Raw genomic sequence first — 12,477 nt, 5'->3', positions numbered from 1 at the left:
AATGTATTGATATGACAGAGCAAATTAAGTTGGAAACCTTTTCATTTAATTGTTGATAGTATCGCTATAGCTTTTAATAAAGAACAGAAATACAAACGAACACAGAAGCAGCTCAGCACATACATGTCTGCAAGATGATTGAGCACATGGGGTAGCTCCTAAAGAAATCACATATAAATGCTGTAAATGCTCTAAAGCTAATGTGTATTGGAGGCTTTGCTATCAAAAATAATACATTTATGGTGTGAAATAGCACCGGATCCATTGCTAACACTGTTTCTTACTGGCTTTGTCAGTCATTTCTTCTCTCAGTCATTAGGTACAAAAAAGACAATAGTTTTCCACCCTGCATTTACATTGATGTGCCGAGTAATGACCCTGTGTTTATTAGAGTGACCTTTAGGTGGTTTGCGCTGATGAACATTGCTGCACAAAGGAAGGCGAAGGAGACGCGTCTTTGTTATTTTATGGACGGCGCTCACTGCTATGGGTCAAGTATACCAGTCGTGCAATCATCAAGTTAATAACCTTCAAGCTGACATCTTTACCTGCCGGTGCCCAGGAGAAATGCACTGCCTCTAACTCATGGGAATGAGATTTAGAATTTACACACAATCTCATGCACAAATTTGTTTTTTTCTGTAGCTTAAAAATAAAAGAGTGATCAATAGCCCATTAGGATGTAATAAGGTTTAGACAAGGTAAGCATGAAAGAAAACACCCATTACCCACAAAAACACAATAATAATAATAAAGATAATAAGTATTCTTTCACATCAGGGTCTGACAAGAAGGTATAAAAAAACACAGAAAATGTTACCAACACATTATCACACATTCTTTGTTAATATAATCCTTTATTAAAACACACCGGTATATCAACAATGAACACTTCAGATCCTGACTTCTTCTGTGTGTGCAGATTCATCCTATATTCCCTTCTGTGTTTCCGTGTATCTGTCTCTAATGCTCAGTGAGGGCAAGGGCACACTAAGTGGGTTCATCGCCTTTCTCCGTAGGCGTTTTGTATAGAGCGGATCCACTCTTATGCGCACACCCCGTGTTAGGCTGTGTGTAGATACACGGTGTGGATAACAACGCAAACATGCATGCGTTTGTGTTTTTGTGCCAATTTGTGCTCCATGTAGCTCCACATAAGTCAACACTGGGCCTGTCATTAAAGCTATAGGGGGTTGTGTATAAAAGTGGATCTGGTTTCCTCCGCGTTTATAAAAACGCCTGTGGGTTAAAGTGGTCAATTCACTTAGTGACATTAGTTTTAATAAAAAGTTGCAAAAATGTAAGTTCATCCTCTGCTAAAATTGCTAAATAGAGAGTAGATATATATATTTAAGACCATCAGTCTGTTACCTGGCACAGCCTAGACATCTTGCAGACAAAATGATAATGGCCTGTATAAAAGGGAATACAGCCAGGGATATAACTGGCTAGATCAGAACCAAGCCTGTGCAGATGATAGGGGAGTTTTTGAAAGTGTCCCCATTTTCAAATGGAAAATAGTTATGCTACTGAATGATGACACAGAACTAATGCAGGATATTTATAGGCTGAAAGATTAGAGTTTTCCTTACTACATTATTTACTCTATAGCCTCTCCTTTTATTACTGCAAAGCATTTTATAATTCTGATTTCAAGCATTCCTCTGAGCAAAACAGCTATAGAGAACTGGACTTAAAGGGAAAATATACCCCTTTTTTGACAAAATGTGCACAAACAATATATGAACTTCCAGAAATAAATAATGTGATTTTTTTTCAGACATACCTGATTCCACAGATTGAAAAAAAAAAAACAATAATTGCCAATCTGTGTGCTCACCGGGCCAGTTCCTCACATTCCTTAGGCCAGGTGTCCTCAAACTTCTCTACCATTAAAAACATTTAAATATAAAAAAGAGTTGGGAAACAACACAAGCATGAGAACATTTCCTAGGGGGTGACAAATAAGGTCTGTGATTGGTTAGTAAGTAGCCCCATGTGGACTGGAAGACTACAGGAGGCTCTGTTTGGCAATAAACATGGTCTTCAAGCCAGAAATGGGCACCTACTTTGAGGCCACTAGGAACAACATCAAAGGGGTTGGTGTGTAACATGTTACTGTGAGCCACTGACTGGGGATCACTTCCTTAGGGTCACAATGTAATACCACCCCTCCCTCTCTTTGTGAAATGATGGATTCTGGGCCCTCTGCTTTCTAAAATAATATGTGCAATACCCACTATAGAACAAAGGGATTTCAAGTCCTTGAAACAATCACTTCACAATGAAAGAAGATGAGGAAGGGTTTGCATTACACTGTGAGCCTAAGGGGGGTGAAGAATTGGTCCCAGTGAGCACACAAACTATGGTTTCCTATGGAATCAGGTTTGTCTATATACTGATTTTTGAGCGTTTGGTGTATATCCACTTTTTCTATAATGTGTGTATGTGTTTGGGGGGGGGGGGGGGTGTTATATTTTCCCTTTTGAACAACACCATATGTTTGGCCTAAAGCCTGAGAATTGCATTTCTTAAATAACTACATCATATTGCTGCCATTTTTTCTCCTTGGAAATAGTTCACTGACTAAAGACGAGGCTTTTGTATAGAGGTCATCAATGGACAATAACAATGGATATGGGTGGAAGAAAATAACAATAAATATGAAGAACGCCATGGTTCTTCTATTCCAAAAATGGTAAAGAATTTTTTGAAAAAAAAAAAATGGTATTGTATAAAATATAATTTCTTTAGGGACCTCTGTCAAGATAAGGAAGAGTGAGAGCCGTGTGCCTCCTAAAAAGCCAAAGGCACCAAAATTACATTATCACTATTGTTCTTTATAAAACCCAGCACTGTCCTAGATATTTGAGAACAAATCCATATTAATGTGGCTTTCACAGCTACATTTCCCAATCACAGTGCTCTGACATGTACTGCACATTAGTCAGGTATTTCTCATTCTCACTGCATTACATTAGGCAGGTAGAAATTGTTAGGCCTGCAGATTAACCTTAGGCTATGATATCGTGCAATGGTACTGCCCTTGACAATGGAACAAGGTTAAAAAAAAAATGTTTAAATGTCAAGATATCCTGGTTTCCCACAAGATAGACAACTTTTTCTTCCTTCAAATGATGCTTTACCTTTCAGCCTATGCAACTTCACTGCCAGTTTATTATGCCCTGATGAAATAACAAACACAGTAATCACTTATATACAAACATTCCCCTTTACTACCCCACCTTCTTCACATCTCAAATGCACCCAATTTGACACATACAATTTCCACTTATCCCATAATTCCAATCACTTTATGAGCTCTTCTGGGCTGGGATCACAACCTCCCCTAAAAAAAGGGTTTGACATGGATGAGGGATGGCAATAACTGGCCAATTTAGATAAATATAAATGTATGGTACACCCCTAGGATCAGGTGATCTACCAAAATTGATGGAACGTGACCAGATAAGTAGCCTACAAACTAACTCACTTCATCTGAGAGAAGTTTGTTTGTTTTCTCTAAATTGTTATGTAAATGCTCCAGGTTCCCACCCCTAAAGGCACACTGGCAGCTTTATTGTGGGTCATCAGTAAGGACTGGGACTTATGTGTAGAAATAAAAATTCTCTGGAATGTTCCATGTAATACAGTGGGACTGTAAAAAGCTAATGCTGTATACAGCTGATAATGATATCTATACGCACAAATATATTACATATACAATTTGGTAAAATGTGAACCACCTTGTAACTCGCTGGAGGGCAGCAGTCACATGATTACTGTTATTAGTTAAACACATTATTCAGTGAGAAACACAACCATTTATTGGCTCAGAATTTAAATACAAAAATTCAAAAAACAACCCATACTATACCAAATGGAAAGGTACATCCCATGCTACATGGCACCCTCTCTCCTTCCTAACGCGTTTCACACACTAGGTGCTTCATCAGAGGCAGTAAAGTGTGCCCATGTCACTTCCCTTTTATACCCAAAACTATAATTTGCACATTTTTCAGGTTTACCATTAGAGCCCTGTAACAGGCATATATTACATTAAAGCCTTTCAAAGTTAAAGCCTTTCAGGGTTACTATTAGAGCCCTGTAACAGGCATACATTACATCAAAGCTTCAAATATACACCTCACAAGGCTTCCAAATACCGCCCTGTACTAAGCATAGATTATACAAATTGATCATAAAAGTCAAATCTAAACACTTATAAACAAATGTGAAAGAAATAATATCTTAATATAAACTATTACATAATAATTTCAGATTTTACAAACACAAAACATCTTAAAACATCTTAAAAGGTCTGAGCTAAGAAACCGAATATAGATCATAATAGAGTGCACTACCATATAATGGCCACAATCACAGGTGCTATCAATGTTACCTATTAATTTTGTTAAATTAAGTTAGTTTCACTGCGCCTCAAAGATACCAAGATATAAATGACAGCATGTCTAATCTGAAAACAATTATCCGAATACCTTGAAGCGCAATGAACACCACACCTCATACCTAAAGTGACAGTGCATTTAAAAGTCTTTTAAAACTTCTTTTTTTTTTTTTTTTTTTTTTATTATTTATACAAATCTATTAAAAACAATATTTTTAACATAGATGTTATTATGTTGATGCTGACCCAGACCAGTCAAATACTATAAACTTGATGCAGTTCTTATTCGGTTCAATAAATTAAATTGCACATGATTACTGTTACCATATTATGTGTCTGGTCACTTACAAAGGGAAATATTCTGATATTCTCAGTTTTATATTGGAATTATTAAGTAAGTAAAGGATTCCCTCCATTGGTTTTCAAGGGATTCTAATAAATGTATTCACTTTTTCTTAAAACATGAATACAGTTACATCCTTATTATTATGTACCCATATTTTTATATAATAAATGTATGCCTATGATTTTAAGATTAATTTTACCAGCACGGAGGAGATGGATGCCATAGGTTGTTCCATTATTTCTGCAAATAAACATACTTAACCAAGGCAACGGCAGCATTAAAAGTGGATTTATCAGTAAGTAAAGTTCTAATCCACTGTGATATTTATGCTATACTAGTCCTTTGTCAGGTCTGCAATCTGCTTATAAAATCAATATGTAACAGGAAAACCTTTCTATATTAGTTAGAACGTTAGGCTTATGGCTGGTTATGTGTTTAGCAGAGAACTTTGAAGGCTACAGTGCGAGGGAACCTTACCACAAAATGCTATATAACTCTCTCCTACATGTGAGTCCCAACAATGAGGTTAAGCTCTATGCATACTGGTTTTCATAGATTTTCATAGATTTTCTTTTGGTGCCCCATAGGTTTCTGCAATGGCAACCATAAAGATCCTATCACACTTAGGGGCCCATTCACGAAAGCACAAATTTTGTGTGGTTAAAAGCATGATTGGGAAAAATTTGGAGTAACCACGATAATTTCTGATGTATGAAAATTGCACGAAAATTCTTTTCATGGTCGTACGAAAATATCATGGTTGGGATCCGAAAGTCACAAAATTTTAACAATATTATCGTGGTCATGACGAAAAGTTCTATAAATTAGAAAAAATATGATTTTTTGTGAAAAAAAAAATTGTGCTTTCACGAATGGGCCCCATAGAGTCACCAGACTGCAGTAGGGTCAGGAAAAGCTTGGCATTAATTTAAAGGGGTTTAAGGGCACAGACCTGGTGAGCTGATGCGCAGCTGAGATCGGTACATTTTGAGGTATAGGAACAAAGATGAACCCATAAATTCATCAATCTCATATGAAGCTACATATCTGTACTCATTGTTACTTGGTAAATATGTCCCTTTACAAAAAACAAAAAAGGATTCTGTTATTTACTACATTAAAATTAGCTACCCGGGCCTATGAAGGCTTGTGCAAAAAAGTTAAAGCACGCTATAAAGTATAAAATAATAATGTGATGATAGAACTTTTGGAATGAATGAATGGCAACCTAAATGAGCAAGGAGCTGTTCCTCTGGCTGATCTGTGCGGTATCTGTCGCTGCAGATGTTTCTAAGACCATGTAGATTCCAGTGATTGTAGCCACAGAACTAGCTTTTGTCTCTCTTATTGCAGCAAATAAATCTATTGCTACCAGGGACCCCTGAAACTTTTCTTTTATTATTTCTTCTCACTGTTTAGGCAATAGAAGCAATAACACTGCTACTTTTTGCCGATCCCTGATTTCTTGAGGGGATAAAATAAAGACATAAAAAACAAACAATCCCCCAAACAAGATGCCTTCCTCCAAGGGCTGTGCTACAGTGTCTCTTATAGTTTATTAGGCATCTCACTGTTGAACACACAAGTTGTCTTTTCACTTGTCTCTGGAAACTCATAATAGGGGACAGACAGTAGCCCTACAGGAACAAAACTTGATATTAAATTATGTTGTTATCCCTTCGCTCTCCTTATCTAATACACTGATCATCCTTTCAGCTTTAGGACTTCTTAATAATGCTGCATTGGAGGGTCTTTATCATAGTCACAGACACAGTTGATATATATATATATATATATTATATATATATGTATATATTTAGTGTCTTTATGCAGAGGTTGATATGCGATGATACCTGTTTTTTCCTAAAGCACTTTACTATAGTGAGGCATAGGCATTACAAGCCATTCACCTCCCCAATCTAGCGTGACCTGTAAATAATGTCTTACTCAATGTCAGCAGGCAGCTATCTATAGAATAAGTATGTAGGTAAAGCTGTGCACCGTACTTTGTCTGCATTGTATCCCTCTGACATTCTATGGAATGTTCTGGGACATGGTGAATGATCATGGACTACTTCCCAGGTGTAGGTGAGAATGACACCTGTGTGCTATGCTGAATGTAAAAGCAAGAGAGGGAAAATTCAGACTGTCATATGCAAATAATAAAAGCAAGCAGTGCCTCAAAGGCAAAACCCCAAAGCCATGTATAGTTACACACAGTGTTAATGTGGTCACAGTTTGTATTTTTCCATTTACTAGTAGTGCAGTGTACTATTAAAATATTTAAGGGGTTATATAATAAAAGGCACTAAATTTGCCCAGGAGCAGTAACCCACAGCAACCAATCAGCAGGTAGCATTTACTGGTCAACTGTTTAAAAGTACACATCTTATTGGTTGCTATGGGTTACTGCTCCTGGGAAAACATAGTGCCTTTTATTACATATGTGGGATAGCGTACTACCTCAAAATAAAAGCCTAATTAAATATGGCTGCTCACAATATTACATCCTCTGTGCAGTGGTGGTGGCAACAATATATCACCCCTTTGTGTGGGTCCCTCAGGATCCCATCCTTGCTATAACTATATGGCCTCTGCGCTATACTTATACTTAGCATGCTGACTACTTAGTCTACTTATATTTAGGGAAAGAGGAAACTCTATTCTCAGTTGTGTACCTTTATCTGCATGAGGATAGTCCTTCGCCCTCATCTTAAAACTATACCACTGGACAATGTAGTTCACTATAAAAGTATATGGCATAAACCAGCTCATATGTAAAGCCCTGCTTCATCTAAATCAGTGGTTCTCAACCTTCCTAATGCGGTGGTGACCCCCAACCATAAAATTATTCCTAAAACCATCTGAAATCTGTGTTTTCCGATGGTCTTAGGCGACCCCTGTGAAAGGGTTGTTCGACCCCCATTTGGGTCCCGACCCACCGGTTGAGAACCGCTGATTTAAATAAACCATTTTCATAAAAATATACTTTTTTAGCAGTATGTGCTATTGGGTACTCCTAAATAGAAAATTGCCATTTTTACAATTAAGGGCCGCCCCCTGGGATCATAGGATTCACAGTGCCCACAAACAAGCCAAGGTACGCATACATGCTAGGCCCCATCAGCCAATTAATAGGCAAAGTTCTGTCTTTTGCTCCCACACTACTTCCTGTTACAGTTAGAGCTGCTTTATGTCAGCTGATCTCTGAGGGAGCACACAGCCCAGCACTAAATGGTGGCTCAAGGGAAAGGATAAAGAAGGACAATATTTACTGATTGATATATATATATATATATATATATACAAGGAAGAGTGGAGCACACCCTATAGAAATTCAAATGCCTTGGGTGCTGGCTAAAATGAGGAAATATACGGACAGAGAGCCGCACACACAAGGACTTGGCAATAAAGTGAAAAAATGTATTGAAAAAAATCCAACGTTTCGAGTACTGACTGTACTCTTCCTCAGGGACAAACCTGCTTTATATATACAGTATATATATAAAGAAAGAGAGAGACATATGTTAACCCCTGCTTGGGCTGGGGGTCCTTGCTGCCACAATGTAAGTCTAGGCAACATAGGTGGCTGTCCCTGTAGCCCTGCACCCCTTTGTGCAAGGTAACTTATTGCATCCCTAGTAGGAATTCCAATAGTATATTGGGCAACACCTTAAACAGACCCCCAGAATTCAGCCCATTAACCTACAAGAGACAACAGGAGAAACATGTGCAGGGAAGTGCACTGGAGGTTATGCCTAGAGAGGATATATGTAGTAGCTAAATCAGTACATATCATACTATCACAGCTTGAAAAGACTGGAAATTTCATTCTCTATTCTGTGTCGAATTTATGAAATAGAACCAACAATGGAAGATTGTACTTCTAAGTTTTGCTTAATAACGCATACTTCAAAAATGCTTGCTTTCAGCATTCAAGCCCTAATCAAATGCAGTCAACCATTTTACAAGTCTAACAAAAGAAAAGGAATAAATTACTACTTTACCACGCGAACACATTTTCACTCGCGCTTTAAATATTTAACTTCTGTCACTGTGCGCATATTACATCAATAACTTTTTAGATTTTTTTTTTTTTATTCTTAGGCATAAGTATTTTCTTCATCTTGTATACAAGTCATTTTATTCTGCTTCATTACGTACAAAAGAAAATGCAGTATAGCCACAGGCTACCAAATATCAAACAAGCCAGAAAGTTCAGAATAATCATTTTGTATTATTTCTATATTTCTCCTGCAGAAAGAGCTCTCGGTATAAGCTTGGAATCTAAGCCTACATGGATTCGTGTACAATGTGCTGGAGCGGCTTAAGGCAGAGTGCTATACATTGTACAGCCCACGTCACATGTTCTTCTTCTGAGTGCTATTCTGATTTTTGCCAATTTGCAATTGGCCCTTATTTTTTTTTTATTTGTGGTTTTGAGTTATTTAGATTTATATTCAGCAACTCTCTAGTTTGGAATTTTAGCAGCTATATGGTTGCTAGGGTCCAAATTACCATAGCAACCAATGAGAAACTGGAATAAAAATAGGAGTGGGTCTGAATTGAAAGAAAAGTAATAAAAGAACAGCAACAATGAAATTGTAGCCTGAAAGGGCAATAGATTTTTGGCTGCAGGGGCCCATGACCCCCTGAAAGCTGGAAAAAGTCAGAAGAGGAAAGCAAATAATTCAAAAATAATAAATAACAATCAAAAAGTTGCTAAGAACTGCCCATTCTATAACATACTAAAAGTTAAAGGTGAACCGGCTCAACACACCTCCATAAGTTGGAGATTCTTTATGGGAAATAGAAGCACAGGTGGTGAAGCTTGTGACGGTCCTGCAGTCCTTCCCGCTGGCTGCGCTACTGATATGTATATATGCGCTTATCTGCTTATTCTACTTCATGCACAAAACAGAGAATTTGAATTGAGATCCTGACCAATCCCAGGATATTTATTTTCTTCTCCTTAGGACTCACTAGTAATGATTTTATGGGATTTACTGCATTGCATAGAGATAACTTTTGCTCACAGGAGCTGAAATTCTGAGAATTAAAAGAGAGATTTACTAACATTTTAATATAAAAATAAGGTTTTTAGAATTGTCCAAATACCTTGGGGAGGATTCAAAATTTGGCTGAATTCAAAATTCATGGATTAAGTATATCCCTAGTCCTTAACATGCGTTCCAAATAGTTCAGCTGTGCGTGCAACCTGTTGTGCGATGTGCTGCTCTGCCCCCAACAGAAGGGAAGTCGCTAACTTCCAAGGGACATAAATAATGGAGCCTTTATATCACCTGAGCAGTACCTTGGAAGTAAGAGTAAATGAGCCATGCTGGCTATGTGGGGATACCAAAACTTGGCTCTGGGCTTTAGGGGTACAGGCTACAGCATGAAGACCAATATGAACAGACTGAAAATCCCTTGCATGTCAATTTAGAAAGATATTATACTCCCCCCCCCCCTTGTGGGAAGATATCCAAGAAGAAGAGGTATACCGCCATTCTGGAATAGTATCTTAAAATTGTTATCTGTATAAATAAGATTATCTGATGCATATATAACTCCCTTGGACAGCACAGAGCAGCAGTATGAAAAGGGGCATAGAGAAACACACAAAGTAAAATCAGAATTAAGAAGGCACTTTGTAGGCTTTGCTTAGGAACACAGCAGTAATGTAACTGTAAAAGAAAGGAAACATATAATTTCTTAAACATTGTCTTGTCTAAGGGTGAAGACACACTGAGCTACTAGTAGCAGCTACTTTTTCATGGCTACTAAATGCCAGAAAATACCCTGCCATAAACAATACTGAGAATTGCATCTGCTAAAACACACATAGAGATAATTATCAGTAAATGATCAGCATTGTCTATTTTAGTAGCTGTGACAAGTAGCTACTACTAGTAGCTCCGTGTCTTCACCCTAAAAGGCAGCAAGTAATACGTAATAAATCAGATTGCTGTATATTATAAGGTCACCCACATGGTTAAGTAAATACCCAAGTAACATCTCCATACAAGAAGTAGTATGAAGTATGGGTCAAAGGCGTTATGTAGGCTAATGGTTGCAGAAAAAAACAGTGGATTTCTATGCAAAACTAATGACAGACAGAGGCATACATCCATAAAATATCAATTTTCATTCATTCAGGGCAGAACAAGGATGTGAATTATGAATAAGACTCTATAAGATGCATAGGACATGGAATATATTGATTTTTCAAGTTCACATTCTGGTACAGATAGGGCTATGGCACAAAGCTTGGCTGGAATACCACTACTTAGCATTCTAACTGTAATGCTGGGAATCTCAGCAGATTGCTTCCTACTGATAAAAGGCAATGCCACAAGTAGGTCACAGTCTGCAAATGTCCTTCTGTCATTGTGAGACAGACAAGAAAGATACTCATGGTGTACTCCATGGTAAATATGTTTTGTGTTGTCTAGCATGGTTAGATGTTTGTTACATTTCTCATTTTAGATGTAATTTTGAAGAGCTTTTGCAATTCCGAGATAGTATCTTGACTCCAGCATTATGGCGCACATTGGTGACACTAAGAGCCCCATGCTGCTGTCATTCCTGCTAATGACCCTTGGCCTGTTCTTTACCTATGGTACTAGCTGCCTCCCCTGCCCTTGACTGAATCCTTCCAATTCTAAAATTAAGCTGCCTCTGTTCTCACCTGTTTTAACTACTATTCTCAATTTTAGGGGCCCCTTGTGTCGAGGTATACAAAGTTATAGTCATTCCTGACTATTGCAACTTTGCATCTGACAGTAACACCTAGAGGGAATCTACTGGGGACTCCTCTCTTATTGAACCTTTGTCCCACCAACTGGCTGCTCTGATTCAAGCATTTGGCGAACTGCATGTGGGGGACACTACTTGTGCTCTGGGTCCTTCTGTTGGCACTGCTGCTTCAGCTTCTTCAACCCCCTCTCTCCTGCTCTATCCAGCACCTGAATGTGTATTGGGGTAAGGATTTAATTTTTGATTATTTATGAATATAAAGCTCCATCAAGCCTCACACTTGCGCCTCTTACATAGTCCATCAAGTTCAACCCCTCTAACAGAACTCCAGTGCACGGATATACACACACTCTTACCAGCCTCTGAAAAAGTTAACTTGAGCATTGTGATTCTGGTTAAACCCCAAGCCTAGGCCACTACTTTATGGACCAACACCAGTTCAATGTTGACATTTTATATGTTGATCCCAAATGAGCTTCTACAGCAAAGGCAGCTTTAAAATTCTTATGCCAATTCAGTGGCCAATAGAGGGCTATGTTACTAAGTGGAATGCTGCTGCCCTAATGCACCAGCTTTACATTAGCCCTGTTGACTTATTAAAGACAAATTAGCTTGTGTTGGTTTACCATACTTATAAGCTTGAAGACCTCATCTCATTTGTTATTCAAACGTCTTACAGATTAAAAGAACATTGACTTCAAAGCTAATGATTCTGTCCCTTTCTAGTCTGTGCTCAATGCACCTCTTTCTCCAGATTCAACATCTGCTGTGGAGTCTCCTAAACCAATGCAGACTGGTCTATGGAAAAATAAGCAATGGAAGAACAAGCTAGGAAACATCTCATATATATTTCTATATATATTTATTGTGGCAAGGTTGGGCATATTTTAAAAATGCTATTCATCCTGATTGCAGGTTAGTTTCCTCTGTTTGGCTAGAGACTGGTTCCTTGATTAGAACATGT

At 37.9% G+C, this 12,477-nt stretch overlaps 1 protein-coding gene across 6 annotated transcripts in view; it reads right to left on the bottom strand.

Moving 5' to 3' along the window:
- fam172a (family with sequence similarity 172 member A) overlaps positions 1-12,477 on the bottom strand; it is a 267,655-nt gene that overhangs the window by 13,296 nt on the left and 241,882 nt on the right. The window lies entirely within an intron of this gene.

The sequence above is a fragment of the Xenopus tropicalis genome, chromosome 1 (assembly GCF_000004195.4).
Source record: "Xenopus tropicalis strain Nigerian chromosome 1, UCB_Xtro_10.0, whole genome shotgun sequence".
NCBI classification, from domain to species: Eukaryota; Metazoa; Chordata; class Amphibia; order Anura; family Pipidae; genus Xenopus; species Xenopus tropicalis.
This window is presented reverse-complemented; position numbering and strand designations above follow the sequence as displayed.